Source organism: Marmota marmota, unplaced genomic scaffold, assembly GCF_001458135.2.
Source record: "Marmota marmota marmota unplaced genomic scaffold, marMar, whole genome shotgun sequence".
Taxonomy (NCBI): Eukaryota; Metazoa; Chordata; class Mammalia; order Rodentia; family Sciuridae; genus Marmota; species Marmota marmota.
Window position 1 is genome coordinate 8544024 of NW_025999998.1, and position 13981 is coordinate 8558004.

At 35.9% G+C, this 13981-nt stretch overlaps 1 long non-coding RNA gene across 8 annotated transcripts in view; it reads left to right on the forward strand.

Annotated features, from left to right (window-relative positions):
• The window catches only part of LOC125617892, a 155846-nt gene that overhangs the window by 126242 nt on the left and 15623 nt on the right, over positions 1-13981 (forward strand). For 7 of the 8 annotated variants that reach the window (XR_007349016.1, XR_007349015.1, XR_007349017.1 and 4 more), the window contains one exon: positions 10434-11132. This is a non-coding gene — a long non-coding RNA (uncharacterized LOC125617892). Of the gene's footprint in view, positions 1-8193; positions 9689-10433; positions 11133-13981 lie in introns of those variants that run through there. The other variant, XR_007349022.1, reaches the window with a different exon arrangement.

Below are 13981 nucleotides of genomic sequence, written 5' to 3' on the forward strand. Positions count from 1 at the left end.
TGTGGAAGCATGTATTCACGTCTTCTGTAATTAATAGAAGAGTGTGAGACTGGCAGCAGAGGTGACTAGGCATTATTTGCATTATAAAACACATACACCATTTCTTAAAATAATTGAACTCAAGCAGGCCTGACTTTTCCCTTCACTGTTATTAGCAACCAGTAAATTAATAGTCAATTTAGCTTATTATCTGTTGGTATAGCTCAAGTCACAGAATTGAATAGCAAGAAAATTCTTGGCAATCATTTCTGGTAAAGAAATAGGCCTAATCTGATCTGACTTTCCTATGTACCTATATGAATATACCACAGTGAATCTCACCATCAAGTACATCCATAAAACACTAATTAAAAAAAACTATAAGTAAATAGCAGAAAAATCTGTAAAGAGGAAGCATTGGAGACTGAATTAGAACAAATTACATCCCATGCTTTTATAATTGTGTCAAAATGAATCCTATTGTCATGTATAACTAAAAATAAACAATAAAATATTTTTTAAAAGAAATAGGCCTTAGATATATCCAACAATTTGACTTCATTTCAGCTGTCCACAAACAGACAGAACAAATAATGATTTTCAGAAAAGGGAATTGAGTCTCCATCCACTTTTCCTAAAGCTAATAAAAACAAAATAGCCACTGGGTTCAGGGCATACCTGCAATCCCAGCATCTGGAGAGACTGAGGCAGGAGGATCATTAGTTCAAGGCCAGCCTCAGCAATTTAGCTAGGCCCTAAGCAACTTAGCAAGACCCTGTCTTGAGATTAAATATTAAAAAGGGCTGGGGATTTGGCTCAGTGTTTAAACAACCCTGGGTTCAATTCCCAGTACAAAATAAAAAAGAAAAGAGCCAAAAGGTTTTAAACTCTAAAGGCATAAATTCCATAAACAGGATTGTATTAGCTTAGTGAGGCAGAAATAAAATAGTTCTTAGCCAGATTGTGATTAAGACTACTCTAATGGATAACTTCATAATAAACAGAATTTCAACGTAAAAAATCTCAACCTTACATGTGGACAAGTTTTAAGTTTAACTAGGCTAAAACAAAAAGGTTAACTTAAGAACAATTTTAATTAATAAGTGAAAAAAGAATAATATTAAAAATAACATTTTAATTAATTCTTAGTTGTGTTTCTTTAAAGAACAACAGAAATGTTTATTATTTCAGTACAACATTGGAAAAGTTCAAAAATTGATTTTTTAAAAATTTTCGGCAACCAATAATTTTGACTTAATAGTGAATGTGAAGAATATTAAATTAGAGCTTTCTGGAATTTCATTGTGAAAAGACAAATGTGAGTAAATTTTATCTGAAAAAATGTTAAGAGTGATATCTACAGTGTGAAATTATAGAGGTATATTAATTGGTTAACTTTTCTATTCATGGCTCTATTTCATTTTGATTAATGAGGGTGAAAGAGATAGAAAAGCAGACTTAGCAGAAATGGTACGCAAAGACTCAATTAACAACTCAGGACTACTCATTATATAAGAAATATGTGCCAGACTTACAACAGGACATCCCCGATCTTAGACTGGCCTCATTAGCCACCTCAGTCTCCCAGTTGAGATAATACTAAAGATGCCATCGTTGTCCACCACGAAATTGCCAAAGGAGAGCTTCTCTGTGGTGGAATGCAGGACTTCAGGGACTTATAAAGAAACTACAACTCACCCAGAGTTTCTTCTTCAAGAGCCCTGAGCAAATCAAGAATATCTGATTGTCGGTATAAACTGGAAGCAGTCTACATTTTAGAAAACAAATTATTTAGAAAAAAATATGCGTTATTTAAAAATAATTAAAGAATAAAAATTATTATACTTTAGACCAGGAGTTTACTTAGAAAGAAAGAAAACATATTTCAGGTTATAGATAATCTACAGTCAAATCAATGAGTGCTGTGGAAGACAGGATAGACTAAATGCAATTTTTAAAAAGATAGTAAAACACTAGTGGAAATATTGATGAATTTTTATCCTTAAATAAAAATTTAAGTCTTTAGAGCTTTTATCATGATGATAGCCCTCAAAACAGATATATTCATTCATATGCCTTCTTTCTCTCTCTCCTTTTAAGTGTTATTTGGTAGGAGTTAGCAATAATGGAGTAATTGTGATGATATAAAAAACAAGATTTCTAAAGAGTCCCTAGGAATTAAATCATATATGATATAATGGTAAAAAGTAATATTTGCTTGCAGAAATGCAACTGATCAAAATTGTTGAATAAAATTATTAATCATTTTCACTGTAATAATGTGATTTATTCTTAATCTGAAACAACATGTGAATATAGTAAAGGTTTTAAAATAGAAAAAGTTGAGTCAACAAGTCTATATCTAGAATTAGGTTCACAAAGCTTCAGAAAGAAGAAAAATTTCAACAAAAAGTGTAGTAAACTAAGGATCTGAGACAAGTTCTAATTTCCATAATCTATTGTGTAATTTCCTAGCAACATATATTTCAGCAGTACACTGAGGGTGATGGATTGTCCAATAGAATCACCTGAGAACTCTTCATAAGGTTTGATTTGTTAACTGGAAATTCCAGTTTGGTTATATGGGCTGCTACATATTCTTCTAGACTTTTCCTTCCCTCTGCTCCCTTCTGTGTGGCCATGTCACTGTTCTGCAGGAGATGAGAAAGGGTAGACTGAATTTCACAGATAATTACTCACAGATCTCTGATTAAAGTGTTGCTGAGGAAGAATGCTGTAGTGAAGCTTTGCAAATGAAGAATTGGGACTTTGCAGGCTTCTTCTTGAGTCCATGCCCTCAAGATCACACGTACAGATGAACATATGCTGATATCTTTTATCAGTAGTTCAAATGTAACTTTGAATTAAAGGACTTACACTCAAGTAATGAAGGTAAAAAATTACTACGATGGAACAAAATGTGCCAATTCTATCCAATATGTGAATTGTAAGGGTCAGTAATCCATAAACAATTTGGATTGTAATCGTATGTTTCATTAATGTAACGTAATTTTGCACTATTGTATTGTCATATATATATAAAAATTTAAAAATACCCTGAAACCTAATGCCAAGTGTACAGTTTATAGGTTCATGTTATTTCTGATAAGAATTTAATTGCATTATGCTAATAGTTGTTCAATGCCATTAACTTTCTGTGGGTGTATCATTTTGATGCAGATGTGATACTGTTGTTGTAAGCACATTAATTACTCATCTGAATTTTTATAGATAAAATCATACATTGATCAGATATCACTTTTGTACTTATTTTTTTGTAGAGTATTTTTTCACACTTAAAAAAAACATGTTTATTTTATATCAAACATCAGCTTTTCTTTAAAATCTTATTTTAGTAGCCAATGCATGTTTTAAATAAGATGTTAAATATTATATGACAATATTAAGATTGTGTTTATATTAGGCAAAAAAAATACGCATGCAATTGGTGAATCATGCATCTTTCGGGGGGAGGGTTTACACTGCCAACTCACACACAGGCTTCATTTCAATCTGTGTGCATGATTCACATCCTTACAAGTCCTTTTGAAACATTCTGTAAAATGAAGATGTTATTCTTAGTGCTAATGAGCCAATAGATAATGCTGCTTTGACTTTTTTTTCTTAACTTTGCAGCATATTGTACAAGTTTTCCCAAAAAGTTTCTTCCTGGACTTGTTAGCAATAAAACACAACAAATAAAAGCATTTATTGGTAAATGATACAATTTATAATACAGAAAAATATTATAAAGCATGAAGATGTGAAAAAAAACTTATCTTTACCATGTGAAAAAAAAACTTATCTTTACCAGTTTCATTCTATGAACAAAATATTCTGGCAGCTTTGTCTATAATCAAGAATGGTGTATTTTTTGAAATTTATTTATTTTACACTGCCAAAATCAGTACTACTGCCAAGAGGGAAAAATGCTTGAGGTCTGGTTTGCACAATACTAGAGGGCGATAACATAAAGCATCATGCAATACAGAGAGCCAATCAGTATAATTGGCAGGGGATAAAAATGGTGGACTTAGCTTTTTTTTCTTAATGACTTAAGAAATTTCTAAAATGTATAAATAATATGAATTCTGGCTAAGATACATGACTTTACATGCTGATAATTGATAGGAATCTTTGAAAATGACAAAGATCATTCTATTAAGAGAAGGGTGTTTTAGTTGTGTGTGTGTGTGTGTGTGTGTGTTAATTTGGCTGTTTATTTTTAGAAAATATACTTGTGTTTTGAAAGGTCGTAATTTCAAACAGGAAATATGTGTAGGCCAACCACTCATTCCCCAGATGAAATTAGTCATTGATCATATATATCAAGGCTAAAACATAGCTTTTGGTAATTTAAAATACCAAGATAAGCATTTATACTGTTAGAAGGTAATTTCATTGCTAGGTTATTAAAACAGTGGGAATTCTATTTATGCAGTTATTTATTTATTTATTTATTTACAGAAGATTGGTTCCTTTGAGTTCAATTTTAAAAGATTTAGTGAAGTTAATATAATGGTAAGAAAAGTTGATTGTAGCTACTATTCCAAGTGAAAAGGATATCACTGAATCTTGCTGTATCCTTGGAGTAAAGCATTAATTCAAAAGATGAGCAGTCAGTCCTAGCAATGCAAAGGCCAACTACATGATCCAAGCTGTTGTGAGTGACATTCAGCAACATTGATCTGGACTCTTAGTTTGATACACATCATTTCCTTCATTGACTCATCCTGTAAATAACATAACACTTTATGGCAGCTAAGCACTTGTTTTAATAAGCCATGAAAGGCAAGATGCCATAGGAAATCTGTATATTCCACTACTTGGAGAACTGGTACTTTCCACAATTAAACTGGAGGTGCCATTTGAAAGTCCTTTCCCTTACAAATGCCATCCCAGTACATATTCTGGCTCATGATGTCTTTCTGGGCTTATAAATATATGGTGTGACTGCTGTAATTTTATGAAATTTTGGTTAGCACTAAATAATGACTACTGCAATCTGTGCTGATTCCAAGGCAGAAATAATTGTTTAAGAATTTGAGCCTGTTGTGTGTAAAAAAAAAAAAAATCTTTTTCATCGGTCGTATTTCCTATATTCATTGTAAGTACCTCACTGATTTAGCACTGGAATTATTCCTTGGATGTGTAAATAATGTTTTATTCAGGCCTAATGAATTCCTGTAATGTGAATATTTAAAATAAAAGACTTCAATTTAAATGTACAATAGTTAGTTCTGGTTATTTATAATGCTTAAATTCAAAATCATCCACTTGAGAAGATTCATTTACACACATGCAAATCTGGTTCCCTGGATATATTGAATTAAAAATTTAATAGTAAATAAATACATTTTTTCACATTATACATTCATTATAGATGCTAAGTCAAAAATAAAAAATAAAAAAAGAACAGTCAAAGGTACACAAGTCAACTGTTCTATGCTAATTTGCTTCCATATTCTTACATTATTTTAATGGATTCTGGGCTACAGTTAGTCCCATTAGTAAGTGGGCTTATGGAATAGAAGAATCCCTTCATTTTGCTTTGATCCTGGTTTTGAAGTTGTCTCATCTTGCTTTCGCTATTCTCTGATATTCTGCACATTATCCTGATTCCTCTTATTCAGGGCTACAAATCAACAGGAAGAGAAGATCCTAAATGTATACACTCATGATGGACTTCTCTCTTCAGCCATCTATCTATCTCTTCCAACTGCAAACTACCTCAGACCCATGAATCTGCAAATTTCATCACCCAATTCCCCCCTCATCTTTCATTCAATTAGAAGCACTATTATGAATTATGTTGCCTAAGAATGAAACCTTAGAGAATATTCTTGAATCTTCCTCTTCCTTTTCCTCACATCAAATTGACCATAAATATCTTTCAATCATGTCTCTTTTCTTCTAGTCCACTTTTATTGTCCCAATAAGTTAGCAGAGCCCTTAACACTTTTTACTTGAAAAAAGAAAAAAAGCAATAACTTCTTAAAGTTTCAAATACCTATACTCAACACTGCCACCAGTAAAACAGAGTAAAGGTGAAAGGTAAAGAGAATTTAAATACAGTGTTGATTCAAAAAGCCACATATGTATCAGAATCTTCCATTGGTTTCTCATAGCTTTTAGATAAATGCCTCATTTGGCATTAGAGTATGACTGTCCTTTAATATTTGCCTTCTACCAAGTTTGCTTGGCTCTTCTTTGTTCCTTCCTTGTGTTTTCTCATTGCATTTGCTCCTTTGTGATGTCTTCCACATCATTCACAGCCCAGGCAACCTTCCTGCCTACTTAAGTCCTAACATCCTTAACATTACACTCAAGGATCACATCCAGTATGATATAAAATATACTCCAGATATAAAATGTATTTTGGAAGTATTCAAAAGCCTAGGAAGCAGGTAAGGCGATTAGCATTTTCATGGAAGAAGTGATTTGTGTAATAGTCCTTAAAGGAAGAATTTAGTTAAATTTTCAATGAAGATATAAACAAAGATACACCGAGTAAACTTGGTTGATTTTGGTGATCTTGATGAAAGATAAAGCATTAGGGTGTTTAAAAAGAAAAGGGTCAGAATATGGGGAGGTTGATGTTCAAACTGATATGCGCAGAATAATTTGGTTGATTTGAATTGAATTAGTTTGTGTTTTAGTCAGCTTTTTCACTGCTGTGACTGAAAGACCTGGGAGGAACAATTTTAGAGGAGGAAAAGTTTATTGCGGGCTCACAGTTTCAGAGATCTCAGTCCACAGATGGCCAAGTTCATTCCTCAGGATCCAACATGAGGCAGAACCTCAAGGCGGAAGATCATGGCAAAGGAAAGCAGCTCAGAACACGGTAATAAGGAAGCAGAAAGAGTTCTGCTCACCAGGAGCAAAATATGTACCTAAAAGGCACACCTAGGTGACACACCTCCTCCAGCCACACCCTACCTGCCTATAGTTACCACCCAGTAAAACCCTATCAGAGGATTAACCCACTGTTTAGGTTAAGGCTATCATAACTGAATCATTTTACTGCTAAACTTTCTTGCATTGTTTCACACATGAGTTTTGGGGGAACACCACATATCTAACCTGTAACAGTTTGATTTGATTTACATTACAGTATGATGTAAAGTCATTGAAAATTCATGAGCAAAAATGCAATGGGTACAAAGTCTCAAAACACAACCTTTTAATACTCTAAATCATTAAAAAATATAAATCATTAAAAAATGATAGAAGGTTCAGAGAAGAAATGATAGGGTTGTAAGAGTCTTAATCCAATCAGTGATTTAATCCCCTGATAGTGATTAACTGAGTGGTAACTGAAGTGGCAGGGTATGACTGAAGGAGGTAGGAATTGGGATGTGGCTATGTGGTATGTATTCTGTATCTTAAGAGTGAAGTCTCTCTCTCTCTCTCTCTCTCTCTCTCTCTCTCTCTCTCTCTCTCTCTCTCATTGATGGCTCTGCACTTTGGCAAGGAATTTTACCACACGGCAAAGGCAGCATTTTGGGAACATTGCTCCTATTTCTATGAGGTACATCTCTGCACTTGAGTATGGGATAAGCTGGCATTTGGTAACTTCTCTGCGTATGCTACCTGGTACCCTGAGACTCTGGAAAAGTTTCTGTGAGGTTCTTCAACCTGAGATTCATTCTGGCAGATTTAATGGCTCTTAAACATTTACCCAGCCAGAACCTCTAAACCAAGGTTTCACTTTTTAGTACTGTAGGAATAGTGGGATGAGAGAACTGTGGTGAGTGAAACTCCAGGGAGATGTAATGCCACCCCTGCCTCATCCTGGCAAACTTCTTAAGAAATTGAATGTATCACTTGTTTCCAGTTTAAGGTCTCTTCTCTATCACTGTGTTTTTTGTTTTGTTTTGTTTTTAGCTCATTGGTACATTGATGAAAGGAAATCATCAAGGTTATTGCAAACAACTACTGCCTCGTTCATGAAGTTTTGTTTTTTAAGGGACATATTGAATAAGATTATGGTACCTGTGTCTGAGAAACTTGCAGTCTTCTCCAGCTTTTCTGGAAATGAAGGATGGAGAAAATGGCTTCAGCTTAAATAGAAGAGAATTAAAACAGTGAGGAAGGTCATAATTATATTACCTAAGTTTATAGATGAGAACAATAGAGCTAAGAGAAATGAAATGACTTGCCATAAATCTATTCTGATCACAAAATTCAACTCAAATCTGGCTCTATTTACAGGGCACTCTCTCTTGTGACAGTCAGCATTCTCCAAACCTGACAGATACAGGTTTCCAGTTCCTTTTACAGGGAATGTGGCATCTTTCCATATGCCTCAGGTATATAGAAATGCTGGATAAACTATTACAAAGCTATTTTGCAAAGGTATCCAGAAAAGATAGAGAATTGGGGAGAGTTGTGTGTGTCAGAGGTTGGGGGGGGGGCGGGGGTTGTGGAGACCAAGAGGTAGAGAAGAAAGGAGGAAGGAAGGGTGGTCTTCCCTAATAACAGATCTTTTTAGCCAGTGGAATTTGGGGCACAAATTTTCTACTTTCATACTTTCTCATAGTTTACTAATTTTATATTTAGAAGAAATAAAAGTAAATTAATTTTTAAAATATAAAATTGAACTTATTAATTACATCTCTTTGTTTCATCTTGAATAACTCTTTGCTGTGTGGAGTATCCAAAGGAAATCCTAAAACTAAGTTCCTGGGCTCCAACCAAGCCATCACATTAGGTACATTTACACAAAATATTCCTATTGAATTTACAATTTCAATCAGTGATTGCATCCAGCAGAGAGCTGGGCAGGTTATCTTCACTCAGTCTGGCATCTTGATCTCCAAAGGGGACAGGGGGCTGCTGTGAGATCCTGGCAGAGCTTTCAGACTATCAGCATTAGCTCTTTGGCTTGAGGTCCCTCACATATGCTTGGCCTTTCCGCTTTCAAGCAGAGTCTCCTTGCCTGCACCAGGCTGGGTATTGGCAGGTGGTCTACTGGCCCCAGAAGCTTTCTGCATGAATTACTGTGTATGGTTTCTGCACAGTGAAACTTGGCATGAGTGGTGAGCATGCACATGTGTGTGCGCGCGCACACACACGCACACATACACACACACACACTCTTCTCCTGTCCCCTCTGCCCTATACTCTGTGTTCCATTAGAAGCCATCTAGAGTCATAGGGTGAATGTTGGGTCAAACCCAGGCTTCTCTCAGAGAATCACCTACTTTCCATTACAAGTTACCATACTCCACCCCTCTTTTCAGATAAAGCTTCTGTTCTAGTACTTTTCCAATTTCTAGGCTTCTTTTATACATTTCTGGCTTCTTTGTCCAGTCCTGACTTCAAACAGCCACATGAATGAGTCAATCTTGTCATTCCATGGCCCTAGAATATTCTATAGCTTCTATCACATTCAAGATAGTGTATGTATTCCCCAGATGGCAAGCAAGGTCCTTACCTACTCAGACCTCATCTTCTCCACACATTTCCTGTCTTCCTCTATTGCTCTACCACAGGGCGCAGGATGTGACCTGCTTTCTCATGCACCACATGATGGTCCCTCTGTGTTCTTCACTTTGTCCCCTGGCCAATAGTTTCTTATCCTTCCAAAATCAATTTGAGTATAACCTCCATACAGTGTGAAAATGTATCTAGTTATATATTTGTGTACATATCTTTATCTTTTTTTTTAGAGAGAGAGGCAGAGAGAGAGACAGAGAGAATTTTAATATTTATTTTTTAGTTATAGGCGGACACAACATCTTTGTTTGTATGTGGTGCTGAGGATCGAACCTGGGCCGCACGCATGCCAGGCGAGCGTGCTACCGCTTGAGCCACATCCCCAGCCCCTATCTTTATGTTATACTTCAATAAAAGTTTTAATTAAAAAAGTTCCCTTTGTGAAGCATATTTTTCTGTGGTATTTAGGACAGAAATAGAGAGCATAGGTTTGACTCAAGTGAACTTTTGGTTTGGTGAATGCTCTTTTCACTCTGAGCATGGTGTCAGAGGACAAAATGAAAAAAAAAAAACTCCTTGAACTGAGTTTAGTGTTTGCTTTAAGAAATAAGATAATTATATAAGTAGGTGTTATTTGAGTATCTGAGAAGTTTGATTTCTCAGCTTAAATTTTGGCAAGCTCAAATAATTTTGGCATAAGTCAGAGTATAAATAAACAAATCAGAATTGGAATTTCACTCTTAGCTGGTTATCGTCATCCTTCAGCTTTTGAGGCTTCTGTCAACAATGGACATAAACTTACTGGCCTGTGCACATCAATCAAATCTTCCACAGACCTTGTTGGTTCACATTTCACCACTACAGTTTTAAATTGATCTTCCTCTTTGGTATAAGGATTATTATTAATTATCTAAATTAACATCTTTGAACCTTTTCCTCCAAATATTTAATGTTCTAGAAATATCAGACTCTGAAACATTTTAAAAACAATACATTTTCTTCTCTTTAAACAGGGTGGAGGAACCTGGGAACCTGACCTTTGAATATCATCAGCCATATTGGCCACTGCCATGTAGAGCCTGCATCTTGGAACCAGTCTAGTCATCGCTGCAAGAACTCACCAGATTTCTCTCTCACGTTCCCTAATAAAGGGCTTTTAGTCTCTGCACAGATGGGAATTCTGCTTCCCCCCTTCTCATTTCATACTTCCTGTACTTTCTTTGCTAAGTATTCAACTTCCCAAAATAGAACACAGTTGTTTGAATCTGTGTGAAGGAATTTCATTGGAGAGTAGACAAGGTATCTGTAGCTCCCTATAATTACCACACCTGAGTTAATTTTCTTATTGGTTATAAAACAGATAAAGGATACAGGATAGGGCTCAGAGGCCTCTCAAAGAACAGCATTGGGTTTTCTTTCATGAGAGGACCCATGATGGAGCAGGGCATTAATGCCAAAGTGTGAACAATGAGGAAGGAGAGGACAGGAACTTTTGTCTGGTCAGCCACCCACTGGTTTCCTTTATGAATCTCATATTCTCATGAGGTCTTCTTCTGATGGTATCTCCCCTTCCTCTCTACCTTATTTCATTGAGCTTCCATATTCCTTTCTGCCTAGATGAATTCTCTTCATCCTTCAAGGTCTAGTTCAAATATCACCTCTGCTGGGAAGACTTCCTGGAACTCTTGACCTAGAAGTGATTTCCCTGTTGTGTGAGTACTTAGAGCTCCTAATGACTGTATTTTCTGAACAAAGGTAATTTACAGTAGTAATAGCTAATGAAATAACTGACATCAACTCTTTTTCATGACACAGGGTTCAGGGCCTTTCATTTGGTAATTACTCAACTCAGTATTTGTCCATTTACTTAAGTGCTTAATGGAACTTGAGGCCATGAAAACAGAATTTAAGAAACTTTTCTGACAGTTGGATATGCTGCTTTTATACTTCTGCAATGAAGTGGATAAGATTGATAAAAATCAGCATAACAGAAACAAATCTTGAGCTGGTATGTACTATATGCCAGGTGTTGTGGTAAATGACGTACATTCATTATCTCTCTTGATCTCAGCTTTTCACCTCAAAAGTATCAGAGAGAGAGGTTACAAAATGCTTGCAATAGGATCATATAAATAGATGAAAGTATCATAGCAAAGGGAATACAAATGAAGTAAGTCAGATAAAATCCTGGGTTCAGTCATTACTCAAAAATACATGCCGTTATTATCAGCTATTTCACTGCTGTGACCAAAAGACCTGATAAGAACAATTTTAGAGGAGGAAAAGTTATTTTAGAGCTCATGGTTTCAGTGGTCTCAATGCATAGATGATTGTTTCCATTGCTCTGGACCCCAGGTGAGGCAGAAAAGTGTGGTGGAGGAAAGTAGCTAAGGACATCGCACCAGGAAGCAGAGAGAGACAGAGATACCCTGCACCACTGACAAACATATAAACCCCAAATGCACACCCCTAATGACCCACCTCCTCCTGCCATACCCTATTGGCCTACAGTTACCACCCAGCTAATCTCTATCCAGGGGAGTACCATACTGATTAGGTTAAGGATCTTATAATCCCAATCATTTCACCTCTAAACCTTCTTGTATTGTCTCACATATGAGCTTCTGGGGAATACTTCATACCCAAACCACAACACATGTGCTATATATTCTTACTTGGAGATGAGGTACAAATTTGGCTCTAAGCTTCCTAGTGTTTAGAGTAAAAATTGACACACCATCAATTAAAGCACACACATACTTTAAGACACCAACTGGCTCTTTAAATGTAGCACCATATATGTTGCATCAAACTCTTTCTTATTACAGTTCTTAGCATAGGCCAATGCCATCTTGATGAAGAGCAGAATGGCAAAGTCCTTTCTAAAGGAGGTGGTAAACTATTGGGTCTAGGTATGCAGGTGAAATTGGTTTAACATACACAAAAGTCAGAAGAACTGTGCACATTTCAGGAAATTCTCTATGGATGTTGTTTTTTACAACCACAAGTCCTTGCTATCTGTCCCAGATAATTATTCTCTTACCTTCAACTAAAAGCTACATGGGTCATGGTACAGCACCTATTAACACCTATAGAACTAACACGCTCAGGAATAGCCTTTGAAAACTCAGTTCTATAGGCAAATTGGAGCTTCAAGCATTGATTTTTCCAGTGGGGAAAATGAAATTCAAATTCCTTTGCATGATTTATAATGCTTTTGACAACCCAACCTCAACCTGCTTTTCCAGATCTAATTTATTGTCCCCTTTTCAGCATCTTCATGCTTCATTCCCACCAGTCTGTAGAGAGCCATGCACGTACTCAGTGCTTTCACTCACCGAGACCTCATAGATGCCTCCTAGAATTCCCCCTCCTCTCCCACTTCTTTCCTGGCTTCTCTGCCTAGAGGATCTCAAAGGATGTCACCTTTCCTGTGAACCCTGCCCGATTCCATTGAACAATCAATCTTACTCATTACTAGATTCCCAAAGAAACTTGCTTATATCATGTTTTATTATCCTCTTTTGTGTGCTTCTCTGATTTTTCTGCCAAACTGTGAGTTCCTCCAGGGTAGAATGTGTCTTATTTATCTTAGTAACCTAGCACTGGGAACATAGTCTGACCTGAATTCATTTCACCTAATATTTATTGAGTGCTTCCTGCACTGACAAAGCAAGTTGGGACAATTCCCATCCTCTGATGCTAACTAAAAAATCATGAGCTGTTCCACAGGTGACCTAAATATGTTTCCATACTCTCTGAAACAATGTAGATGGATTGCTCAATATGGCTCAATATAAGAAAGGTTGGCCCAGTAAAGAGGCTGAATCACAGACTGTTTCCACAGAATTCTTTTCTCCCTAACAGTGTTTCCCAGATTTGAAAAGCTCTAAAGGAAGCTCTTCTTGTATGTTGTCATTTATTTCAAGTGTCTTCTTTTATTTGTGTAGCATCTGTCATACCAAAGAACTTTGTAAAATTATATTTGGCATGTGGATGCTTTACTTTATCCAACAACATAGCATACCCTCCTAATAAGTAAAACAGAGTAACTATCCCAGGAGACCTTGGTATATTACAGCAGACCTAAGAGTAGAGTCAGGAAAAAAAAAAAAAACTAGCTTTCTCCTTAATAGCCTGACATGCACAGGACATTTAAGAACTAAATTACTATATTTAATTGTCATTGAAAGGACCTATTTGGATGGAGGTCACAGAAATGTGCAGATCTGATCTTGGACTTCCAGAGCTTTTAATCATTCATTCATCACAAAATGTCATATTATACACATTTAGAGCCATAAAAGCACTGCAAATGTGAAAACTTTGCACAGAGTTTCAAAATGTGTTGAGCAACAGAAACACTTTTGATACAGAAATTGAAAACAGTATTTAAAAAGTTTCTTTGCGTAAAATTGTTTCTGGTTGTACATTAGCCAATCCAACAAAGTTAATGTCTTGAGGGGAAGAGGGGACAAATCTTGAGGAAGGAATATTATTATTTTGTAAGGCATCTTGCTGAAGAGATGCCTCTACAGTATTTTTAGGCAAAAAGTAGTGG